At 37.0% G+C, this 12,162-nt stretch overlaps 2 long non-coding RNA genes across 2 annotated transcripts in view; one reads left to right on the top strand and one right to left on the bottom strand.

Annotated features, from left to right (window-relative positions):
- The first annotated feature begins 4,580 nt into the window (after positions 1-4,580).
- LOC106887284 lies at positions 4,581-7,034 on the top strand. Its single transcript, XR_001411844.1, has 2 exons — positions 4,581-4,792; positions 5,582-7,034. It is a non-coding gene; the product is annotated as an uncharacterized LOC106887284 (long non-coding RNA).
- The window catches only part of LOC106887288, a 15,988-nt gene continuing 9,481 nt past the window's right edge, over positions 5,656-12,162 (bottom strand). Inside the window, exon 3 of the long non-coding RNA XR_001411845.1 lies at positions 5,656-5,781. This is a non-coding gene — a long non-coding RNA (uncharacterized LOC106887288). The remainder of the gene's footprint in view (positions 5,782-12,162) is intronic.

The raw sequence follows: 12,162 nt of genomic DNA on the forward strand, positions 1-12,162 counted from the left end.
TTTTTTTCTGATTATGAAAAACTCAGTTATCCCTTTATCTTGTTTGCCTTTTTTTTCCCCCAGAGTTAATCTTTAAACAGCTAGGTGAAACTTGAATGTTTGCCTAGTATCTATGAGAAATCAAAAGCTGATCCTAATGCATGTTTAAAAAAAAATAATAATCCTCTAAATCTGAGTAAGTCCTGACTGAGCTTGTAACTAAATCTGAAACGACAAACGTTTGAGGGTTTTGTCTTGTAGAAACACTGCTCAGGTCTGAACAGAATGGCAAATCTGGTATGCAAGGTTGTACTGTATTGGAACTAGTTTTGAATGTGTCTTATCCGGTCTGTCCAGTGGCTATCACGAGATAACTGACCATAGGAACTTCTAATGTTTACCTTTCCAGTATATTCTGCAGCTCATTCTCATAGACATTTTAAAATTGCCTGGGAAAGCACAGACAGAATGCTACTGTTATCAAGCTGATCTTTAGAACCTGCCAACTTTGAAATGCATGCTTGTTTGTTTAAGAATATGTGAAAGCAAGCCAAAGAAAATGAAAATAATTTGTGTCCTTTTCTCCCTATCTCCCTGAATCCACATATATTTTGGGAAAGAAGTTTACTCGAGTCATGCTGTATCTTAAAGGGGTTTTTTGTACTGTTTCTGGTGTTCTAGTTGAATGGAGATTCTCAGGCAAAGGTTCAGAGGATCCTGCGACTGATTTCTGGTGGTGGTCTGTCCATAACTGGATCACACATCCTATGTGGAGACTTCCTGTTCAGTGGTCACACCGTGGTATTAACGCTGATCTACCTGTTCATCAAAGAGTGTAAGCATTTCCGTGCACTTCTCTTGTTCAAATAGTGTTTACTGGTTGGTTGAAGCAAGCTAGCTTTTCATTATTCATTGACAGGCTATTCCAATTTGGGGTAAAACATACTGTAGTTAATTATGCAGATCAGCTTTGTGCAGGTTGGCTGATATACCTTAGATGTTAAGGGATTATTTTCTCTTTTTTTGTGGCTTGAGCACAGCGCCATCGCACGCTTGTGCTACATCCAGAAGCAATGTCATTTCTTTTAAGTGTGCTGTACGTGAATTATTCCAAACAATGGGAAGTTGAATCGTGCTCCGGGGATGTCTTCTGCTAGAGTCTTCTACTTATGCCTGTTGAAGTTGGTGAGAATTTAGCAGACACTCAGAAGATACAGTTGGGGTTATGTTTTCCCCCTTTGCTTTACATTGTTATGGGGTGTGGGGGCAAAACCTATCTGTGCGGTGCACACAGAGCATTGATTGAAATTTTGGAGAACTGAGCACCAACTTCTAAATCTGATATATGGTGAGCAACGCTCTACCCTGGGAACTGGGTCGCTTATGAAAGTGTTACTGGGGACTTCCCTTTCCAGTTCCCATGTTTGGAATTGGAATCTTCTACCAAAGTTGTGTCCCAAACGATGCAAACGCCAGCTTGGCTCCTGGGAATGTGTGATTCTCACTGACATGGAAATAAGATTAGTCAGCAGCAGTTGAATGCCTTCCTTTTATTAAAATGTTGAAGGAAGTTGCAGTGCTACATTCTGTCTTAAACAAAAAATGCAGTATAAAAATGCCTATTTATAATGAAAAACTTCAAATCTGTGGATGTGAGGCAGTCTTCTTCAAACAGTGATTTTTAGACTGCTGATTACAGTCTGCTGATTGTTAGGCCTAAGTCCTTTGTGTTGTGTTATTGGGGGAATGGCATGTGTGGCTTCACTCATCAGAATTACCAGAATAGTATTGGGAAAATAGCCTTTTCTTGGCCTTGTTTTGTGTATGTTATTGGCGCTTAATCATGGTCATATACTCTTTAATATCTTTAGTATCACGAAAGATGCAGATAACCCAGTACTTTCAAGGCTAATATAACTCGTGCTTTTATCACAGGGGGTTGGAGGAATTGTATCATGTGGTGTATCATCTTGTAATAAGCCCTTTGCTGCCTTATTGTTAGGCATATATTTCAGTGGAGTAGTGCTCTATAAATGAGAAATGCACAGCTCTCCTTTTTCTGTCTCCCATATAATTACAAAACGTTGTCTGAGCAAGAGTTTAAGCCCTATAATTGCTCTGAATTAGAGGTTGCTTATGGTATTCTTTTCTGAAGACATGTCATCAGAAAAGCAGTACAAGATGCGTTCTGAGGTTTTTATTATTCCTGCCTTAGTGGGTTTTTTTCCTCTGCTCTTCTCTTCCTTTCATCCTTTGCTGCTTCTTTTTTCAACCTTTCCCCCTTCCCTTTGTGGATTGTTATAATAATGCATATGGCTTTTGTCTGGTTTTTTTTCTGTCACCACCTTATTTCACAGATTCGCCACGCCATTTCTGGTGGTATCACTTAATCTGCTGGCTAATGAGCGCTGCTGGCATAATTTGCATCCTTGTTGCTCATGAACACTACACCGTGGATGTCATCATTGCTTACTATATCACCACGCGGCTTTTCTGGTGGTATCACTCAATGGCTAATGAAAAGGTGAGTGGCAAATACCTTTAGAATCAAAATTCATTCTTAATTTCAAAATAAAAATAGAAGTTCTATATTGAAGTTTAAACAGGGAAGTTGCAGTGCTACATTCTGTCTTAGGTATTTTTATACAGCGCTTTTTGTTTATTTATAATGAAAAACTTCAAATCTGTGGATGTGAGGCAGTCTTCTTCAAACAGTGATTTTTAGACTGCTGATTACAGTCTGCTGATTGTTAGGCCTAAGTCCTTTGTGTTGTGTTATTGGGGGAATGGCATGTGTGGCTCCACTCATCAGAATTACCAGAATAGTATTGGGAAAATAGCCTTTTTTTGGCCTTGTTTTGTGTATGTTATTGGCGCTTAATCATGGTCATATACTCTTTAATATCTTTAGTATCACGAAAGATGCAGATAACCCAGTACTTTCAAGGCTAATATAACTCGTGCTTTTATCACAGGGGGTTGGAGGAATTGTATCATGTGGTGTATCATCTTGTAATAAGCCCTTTGCTGCCTTATTGTTAGGCATATATTTCAGTGGAGTAGTGCTCTATAAATGAGAAATGCACAGCTCTCCTTTTTCTGTCTCCCATATAATTACAAAACGTTGTCTGAGCAAGAGTTTAAGCCCTATAATTGCTCTGAATTAGAGGTTGCTTATGGTATTCTTTTCTGAAGACATGTCATCAGAAAAGCAGTACAAGATGCGTTCTGAGGTTTTTATTATTCCTGCCTTAGTGGGTTTTTTTCCTCTGCTCTTGTCTTCCTTTCATCCTTTGCTGCTTCTTCACTTATTCCCCCGCACTCCAGCCTTTTTCCCCCAGAATAGTTATTTACATTTTTATCCTTGATGTGTCTGTCTTGCTCGGGGCTGTTTTCATCAACTTCTGGAGATGACTTGGCTCCTTATAATTTTTTTTTTTAATTGGTAGATAGAGATTTGTCTGAACTCTCCCCAAAACATTGGAGAGAGTTTACTGTTTTGACAATTTAGGTCCTCCTACAGTAACTATTTAGCACGGGCCTCTCAAACACTTGGGAAGGCTTGTTGAGATCAGTAGCTTTTCTGCTGGTGTTGTGTGAAAGTGCAGGCTGACCATGGCCCCACGAGGCAACGGCTGCCAAAACCTCCTGCTGCGAGTGAAATGAAGCCCGTGAGCCTGTCAGAAGTTATGAATGGTCACTGAAAAATGCCTTGGGTGTCACAATGCGGAAAGAAGGGCAGGGGAACTTTTCCACTGAAGTGGCTTAAATGCCTTTTGAAGAACGGCTTCGCCCCCGTTTGTTAATCTTTAATGAAAGGGGAGAAACTCACAAACTGTACTTCCTTGTACAGTGTATTCTGTTTCACAGAACAGAGGTGGTTTCATGCAAAGTACTTTAAAACCTAGGAATTAAAATAAGAGTGTATTTTCCTGTTTAAGCTGTGACCTCTGCTCAGGTCACATAAATTCTAGAGGTGTTACTGGAGTGTAAGTTTATTTGAGCATAGACTAAAAAGAATAGAGATTAATACACCCAAGTCAAATAATCAGTGTGTCATGCTTCAGTTCTGTCTCTTCCCCTGCACCCCAAACCCTAAAAATGATTTAACTGGAAATGTATTAATTTGACTAGAAAATGGGTGATGGTACTGTCAAACTGCAATCTCATGTTGTCTTCATTTTACACAGAACACCTCAGTAAGTTTGCATAATTCTTTTTTACTGTTGTTTTCTGTGTCAAAACAAGGTTCTTGTACCAGTGTGGTATAAATGAGTTATGTTTTAAAATTTAGTAGCCTTAATTACTCTTCCCCTGCACCCCACACCCTAAAAATGATTTAACTGGAAATGTATTAATTTGACTAGAAAATGGGTGATGGTACTGTCAAACTGCAATCTCACGTTGTCTTCATTTTACAAAGAACACCTCAGTAAGTTTGCATAATTCTTTTTTACTGTTGTTTTCTGTGTCAAAACAAGGTTCTTGTACCAGTGTGGTATAAATGAGTTATGTTTTAAAATTTAGTAGCCTTAATTAAATATATATATTTTTTTAATCTTTCCCCCCTCCCTTTGTGGATTGCTATAATAATGCATATGGCTTTTTTGTCTGTTTTTTTTTCCTGTCACCTCCTTATTTCACAGATTCGCCACGCCATTTCTGGTGGTATCACTTAATCTGCTGGCTAATGAGCGCTGCTGGCATAATTTGCATCCTTGTTGCTCATGAACACTACACCGTGGATGTCATCATTGCTTACTATATCACCACGCGGCTTTTCTGGTGGTATCACTCAATGGCTAATGAAAAGGTGAGTGGCAAATACCTTTAGAATCAAAATTCATTCTTAATTTCAAAATAAAAATAGAAGTTCTATATTGAAGTTTAAACAAATGGGACAAGGAATTTCACTTCACTGGTTGGTTGAAGTAAATACTTAATGGATTAAGATGTTCTTTTTTGATCTATGCCTGTTATTTCAAAATTTACTTTTTACAGTTATTTTTAAAATTCCTGATACTTTGGCTTAAAAACTTTTTTGAACGCTCAGGTTTTATTGCTGTAGTGAATGTATAGAAGAGCCCTTGTTTGTCTAAGCTTATGAATAAACAGTAGTTCAGTAATTTCTGACCAACCTAAATTACCTAGACCATCCTAAAATTTGAGTGACAGTTCTTCTGTAAGTGTTGCTAGAAGTAAATTGTTCGACTGTGTCTGCTGCAGGTGTTTCAAGAACACTTTCAAGTAAGAGCATAGCTCTCAAGCCCTTTTAATCTAGTTTTTCAACTATTAGTCCTCAATGGAAACATGACACGCCTGAAGGGGCTCATGTTCAAAGTCAGTGCTTCATCTCCCTGTATTTTGTACAGAAACAAAGCATCCCTTTGCATTAAATGGTCAGTTTGGAGTATAGATTTGGACTATGATGTATACACTCTCTCAGTAGTGGTTTTTTTTAGGCTAAATGCACCTTGTCTTTGCAGAAAGGCATGTCAATGTATTGCATTTTTGTACTTCTCTTGACTCAATGTAATCAATTATAATGCTTTAAACTGATTGTCTGTTTCCTTTTCCTCTTTACCTGCTTGTGCCAATGCAGACTTTAAAGGTCTCTTCGCAGACAAACTTTCTCTCTCGAGCCTGGTGGTATCCAATATTTTATTTCTTTGAGAAGAACGTGCAAGGCTCTGTTCCTTGTAGCTTTTCTTGGCCGATATCTTGGCCTCCCAGCTGCTTCAAGTCTTCATGCAAAAAGTATTCACGGGTTCAGAAGACAGGAGAGGACAATGAAAAATCTACCTGAAGAAAAGAAGGAAAGCATCTGCTCTGTGGTCTTGGTTTTTTTCTTTTTCTTTTTTTACCAAAACATTAATGCTGTAACCAAAGTTCTTAAGAGGACTACACTGTAACTGAAGAAGTGGACCAAGCTTCTGTGCAATTGATTGGAAAGACAATTATAGACACACGTATTGCCATTTCATATGTTTTTCTATCATCAGGCTGTACAGACCTATTCTACTCTTCAGTGCTCATGGAATGCACCACTGATGGGATTTATTTTCTTTTTTTATTAAAAGGAAAAAAAAAATGGAGCAGGACTTTGCTTTACTAATGAGATAGAGGTGCCAAAGACCACATTAACACTTTCATTACTAACTATCACTCATGCACAGGAGCACCCAAAAATCTCATCTTCAGAGTTCTGGAGTGCATAAGGGCAAAACCATGCTAAAATGTAAAGGCACGATATTGGCATATTGAGGTATATATAAAAAAAAAAAAATTGTGGGAAGTGGTTTGTTGCATTATTCTTGCTAATGAAGGTAAGGCCTTTGCGTGACTGGTACAGCTGGAAGTGAGACTTGACTTTTTTTACACTCTGTGGGTATGAATATCTTAAGGACCCTAAAATACTACTTGCCACCATTATCTCCCATATATTCTGCTATATACCAATTTTTACTTTTTTTATTAGTAATTTTATATTTAAACTGTTGTGCTACCTGATGACTTTGCAAATTAGGAATAGCTGCTAACATCAGAGCTCAAGGAGCCTAAAATTTTATTTTTAAAGAGACACAGTTTCAAAGTCTAAATCTTTAATTGCAGTTTGGCCTTGTGTATATAGCTATACAGTGCCTATTGGTGTATGTACATGCATATACAGACAAAAGCACACACTGCTCTTCAGTATGTGTTTAACTACACCAAACTACTTGCTGGAAAGAGTGATCATACAGTTCTTAATTCAGGCAAAAGTCCTTACAGATCTCACCTGCTTCAGGAATGCAAGGTCAGGTCCAAAATGGGGCTATATTTAAAATAAACTTTTAATTTTAGTAGCTATCTCTTGCTGAAACTATGTAGCAAGTTTGCTGGGGAGCCATAGTTCTGCATTGAAACGTTTTTTTTACTTGTTGGTACACATTTCTGTGACTTAAAAAAAAAAAAAAACAAACCCAAAAAGTGCCAAGGTGAATACCTTCAACAGTAGCATTTCTTCAATTATTACCTAAAACCATTTCATATTAAATGACACTGTGGTAAAACTCTCACATGCAGATTCCTCTGCTTTTTCAGTGTTTTGGTCCAATTAAAATGGCTATTAAAGAAAAATTGGCTGAGAATGGGGGGGAAATTACCATGGCAAACATGTAACAAAAACACAGTTCAACAGCTACCTGGTTCTGGTTGGTTTTCATTGTTTTGTGTTGTTGGGAAAGTAAAGTAGGAAATTAGCTTGCCGTGTTTAACCATTTATGTTCTGTATTAATTTCTGCAGTTAATTTTATTTTCAAACCTTCAGTAAAACCTGATAGCAAAGATAAAACTGCATTAAGTGTTCAAGTGATACTAATATAAAGGAAATGCTGCTTATTTTAAGAATGTCTTGAACTGAGTGACAAGTGTGAACACAGTTTAAACAATGACAACTTTTTTTTAAAAAAGTGCAGTTAAAGTTATAAAATGCAATACAGAGTATTCAAATACTTTTTTTCCAGTTAAGGGGATCAGTTGCTCAGAGTTGTACATGAAAATATTATTAATGTGCATTTCAAATATTTTTGTGCATTATCAAAGTAATACAATAAACAATGTTCCTTCCAATACCATCTTTGGTAAAACTTAGCTAAGAAAGAAACTGCTGATGTTTGGTTTTGTTATTTCAAATAAGCTTCTTAGAGTTTGATGCCCTGGCAGTTGCGTGTGGGCATACACATAGGTGTCTTCATTTGCTTGCAGACCTTGAGAGGCTAAAATGCCAGTCTCAAAACAGAATTCTTTTTTTTTTTTATCATATAGATGAATCTGTTCGATGTCAGTCTGCAGATCTCCCAAGGTACTTGTTATATCAATACCACTTCCTAGAACATAATATATTTTTTTTTTGAAGCTGAATTCTAAGCTTTGTGATATCTTAGATGCAGTCATCTTAAGTCACTTGGAGTTAAATGATCTTTTAGAAATTGTGAATGAATTTCATTTAGTGGTAACCATGCCTTGAAAATAACATGCTCAAAGGCTGTCCAGTAAGGAGCATAAACAGTGGTTTTCATCTGGTGGCTGAATAATAAATACTTTGATAGTCTAGCAAATTGTCTGCATAACCACCACCAAGTCTCAGTGGGATTTCTGTCGTACATCTGCAAACTAGAATTTCTTCATGCAGGATGAGGTGTTCGGTTTGTTGTTTTTTTTTTTTCACTTATTTCTAGAAGGAAAAGATATGGAAGTGGTGAAATAGAACCAAGCAAAGATTATGCTTTTGGTGGGCAGTGTGAGCTTTCATTCTGCTGAATTTTATAAACTTCTGTTGTAAAACAAAAGAAAGTTTAAATGGCAGCCTTAACTCAAAATACTTGATCCCTGTTTTGGCTTGGCCCTCCTGAAGTGCTTAAATTTTCACCATTGTATCAAAGACCTCAAGATGATGCGTGTGTTTAATTGGGAGAAACCCCCACTTTTCTACTATCTCAATAGCTTAAAATTGCTTTTGTGAACTTGGATGGCATGGTTGTATTTGAAGACTCGATAGGCCTATATGTAAGGTGATGAAAAGGGGTAAGTAATGGTATATGCAAAGTGTTTACTGCTATAGTAGTTTATCTAATACAAACCACAGAACCGAATCATCGTTGTATATAAATATTATGAAGCCAAAAACACGGTTTCATCCTAAGAGAAAAAAGGATTGCAGTGGGTAAAAAGAACAGGAGAAACTTGGACTTCACTTAAGCCTACAATCAAGTGATTAGTACCTTATTTGGGCTGTGTATGCCCAGTGGTTTGCAGTATCTCACTGTGATTATTCTTCCCTGGAGTTACAGTAATCTTTCTTACAGGTGTCACATGAGCTGCGCCTGTATTGTGACTATAAATAAAATGTTCCTTCTTTCTATTAAAGAGCATTTACATGTTGAACTTCTCAGACACCTTAAAAAAAAAAAAAGGCACTATACTTGTACACCTGGCATATTAGTATGACTTAAATGCTGTCGGGTGCTTTGCGTTTATGAAACAAGCTTTCTTAAATGCCTAATCTAAATTTACACCTGGATTTAAAAGGTTAACTCGACTAAGAGGTTAACCTTTAGAGACCTGCTGCTGTGTGATGCTTAATCCAATGCCAGAAATCTACTTGAAGCCACTGTAAATTGACATTTTTATGGTAGGTGCTTAGCACTCCCATGTGGATATAAATGGTACTAAATGTTAATTATTCACTGCTGTGTTCTTGGAAAGACAGCTACAAGTCGGGTAGCAGCAAAAAGAGCTTTGCTAAATGCTGCTATGAACTCTAGTACTGGATTTGCTTCCCTCCTTAAAATAAGAGGAGGGGAGAGGGTGGGGAAAAAAATGAAAGAAAAAAACAATCAAGACTGTATTTATATTTTAAGTTGCACTACCTTCATGTAATGCAGAAATAAAGCTCAGTAGCACAGACAGAACTGGGAAGTATTTTAAGAGATAAGAGAGAATTCTCTTAATTAGATTACTGCAAATCCACTTATCTGTATCTTAAATTGGAATCTGTTCAAACTCTGGCTTTCTCCCATGAGTAGCATCTGGCTAGACAATTTATCCTAGTTCTTTGGTACTAACCCAAATTAGTTTTTGCATTTTAGTAGATACAAAGTATGATTTGCAGTTCTAGAGATGAGATCTATTATATTCAGTGCAAGGTGAAGTCCTTCCATTTACTTGAAATGAACTTTCCCATAGCTTGTCAGGTTTTTTTAATTAAAAAAAAATAAATCTTAAAGATTCATGGGGTAATTCTGAAAACATGTCTAATCTGTCAGATGTACTGGAAGTATTTTTTCTTACTGGCAGACTTAACAGCTGTAAAACTCCATTGTCACTTTGATATTTTTGCAATATATGTTTTGGACTTACCTAGAAGTCTTCTTAAGCACATAAAATTAGAGCAGTACTGTAAGATTGAACACTTCTGAATTTAAGTGTTCTATATCAGGCATTGTAAAATCAATGTCTTAAATTCAGTTACTGAAAAAAGGGGTCTTAAAAATAAATACTTCTGTTGAACATCATTCTAATGAGTGTTGCTGCTTAAGTGCACATGAAAAATATATCCTTAGTGTGCCACTGAAGTAACTTATGTTAGCCTTCATATATACTTCATGGTGCTTCTAGTGTCTAACAAAAAAATATTGTGCTGAGAAACTGAGAATGGAGACAGGCTTTTGTTCTAGTACTTACAAGAAGAAGGAAAGAAGCAGCAGCCATTGAAGTAGATGGTGATCCTATATTGCTTCTTACATGACATTGGGCTACACCTAATTTTTAAATAATGTAGAATTAAATTGTTTATGTGTAACAGTGCTGCAAAAAAACCTATAAGGAAATAGGTTTCCTTAATTCTGCACTTAATTCTACAGAACAGGCACATGTCTTGTGCTGGTTCTCCTCTGTAACACAGAATATAAAAATAAACCTAAACTCAGAGATGCTTGGAGACTTTAAAATATTTAAATATGGTTAGCAAACTGTCATAAGCTCTTCCTCCAAGCTGTCACTAATAGTTTCTGTAACAAGAAGAAAGTGCTGTAATGCTTAAAGCATACTGAAGCTTTTCCTAGTGGGGTTAAGTTTCCATGGATGTAACCATGTGACTAAATCATACTAACCTAGAAAGAAGCACATAATTATTTCAGGCTAGATCCGGGTAACCTAAATATTGTAGGGAAAAGCTCTAGTTCTAAACTCATCTCTTATTTCAGTAATCATTCCTGACAAAACACTTAGAATGCCTGAATGATGTTTTAAGATGAAGTACTGATATTGTGCAGTTTCCAGTGTTTTATCTAAAATACTTGTTTTGAGGAGATCTCCTCTCCTGGTTAAAATTAGTGCTTAAAAACTCAGGAATTCCTATTTGACCTTGTTTTCAATGAAAATATTTTTAATTCCCAAGGACTTGGAGTTTAGCAAATATTATGAGAAGCTTGTTTTCTGTGGCTGTTTGCTGTGGGCTGACCTTTAACTTTAAAGATGCAACCTGTCCTCCCCCAGGTGGGAGAAAAGGGCAAACCAGCTCTTGCTGGAAGAAGCAGTTTGTCACTTTGAGTTCAAAGGATACTGGGTGGGTGCTCCAGGCAGCCTTCTCCATACTAGAGTGGAAAAGGGATGCTGTATTATACCATTGTATTTAATATTCACTCTTTTTCAAGTGATTCTGTATTGGTTGGCCCAGTCCTCCTTCCCCTAGATGAGTGAGTGGTTTTGTCCTTTACTTGCTGTACGGGTAGTCATAACCAGCTCTAGTTCTGGTAAATGTCAATGGAAAAAACGTAGATCCATTGTATACAGTGCCTGAGGTGTTTTTAAAGTCTCTACATGCGGGTTTCTTCTAGCAGAAATACTCTTTCCAGCTGTGCCTATATAATATTAATCTCAGCTTTTGTATTTGCCTTCTGCATAGTAAGGTCGTTAGGGGGTGTAGCATTTGTGCAACTGCAAAGACCAATCACAGAAAAATCTCCTTTGTGCCAATTGAGATGAATTTTTACAAAATAACTTTGCTGAAATGCGTTTGAAGGTTTAAAGGTGACTTGGCGCTTTTTTTTTTTTTTAATAATAGAAAAAGTGGTCAGAAACTATTCTGAAGAAAAGGTGCCTTGATCAGCTGGGGACCCAAGCACCGTGCAGGCACGTGTGTGTGGAGAAGGGTTTATCTTCTCTGGGAAGATAAACTAGGTTGTAATTACATAGTGGGTTGTGAGCCATCAATGCTTGTCCTTTTCAGCTCCTTTCAGACTGAGGGCACGGTACCAAAGGTGGCAATAAGCTGAAAAGCATAGTGAAGATCACTAGCAAATGAAAACTTATGAAAGGGCTGGAAAGGGAGCCATCAGAGAGCTGCATTCTGATCCAACAGGGGATATAATCTGGTATTCCTGCATGCGAGTTGCATTTAAAACGAGTGGGTCTGTTTGTTTTTAAATTATTATTGCTATTGTTTTTAATTGGAGGTGGTGGGAGTGCTGAGAATATCAAGAGGAAATTTATCTCCCTGCTTACTTCTGCCAGTGAATTATTTGTATATGGACCTTAAACAATATTGCTGAACTCCAACCCTTCTTCCATTTTGAGTAACCTGTTATCAGTGCTTTCTTACTCCTGTAAAGATTGTTTTTGCATTCCACTTTTTTCAGTTTG

The sequence above is a fragment of the Calidris pugnax genome, unplaced genomic scaffold, assembly GCF_001431845.1.
Source record: "Calidris pugnax isolate Ruff unplaced genomic scaffold, ASM143184v1 scaffold34, whole genome shotgun sequence".
Classification (NCBI taxonomy): Eukaryota; Metazoa; Chordata; class Aves; order Charadriiformes; family Scolopacidae; genus Calidris; species Calidris pugnax.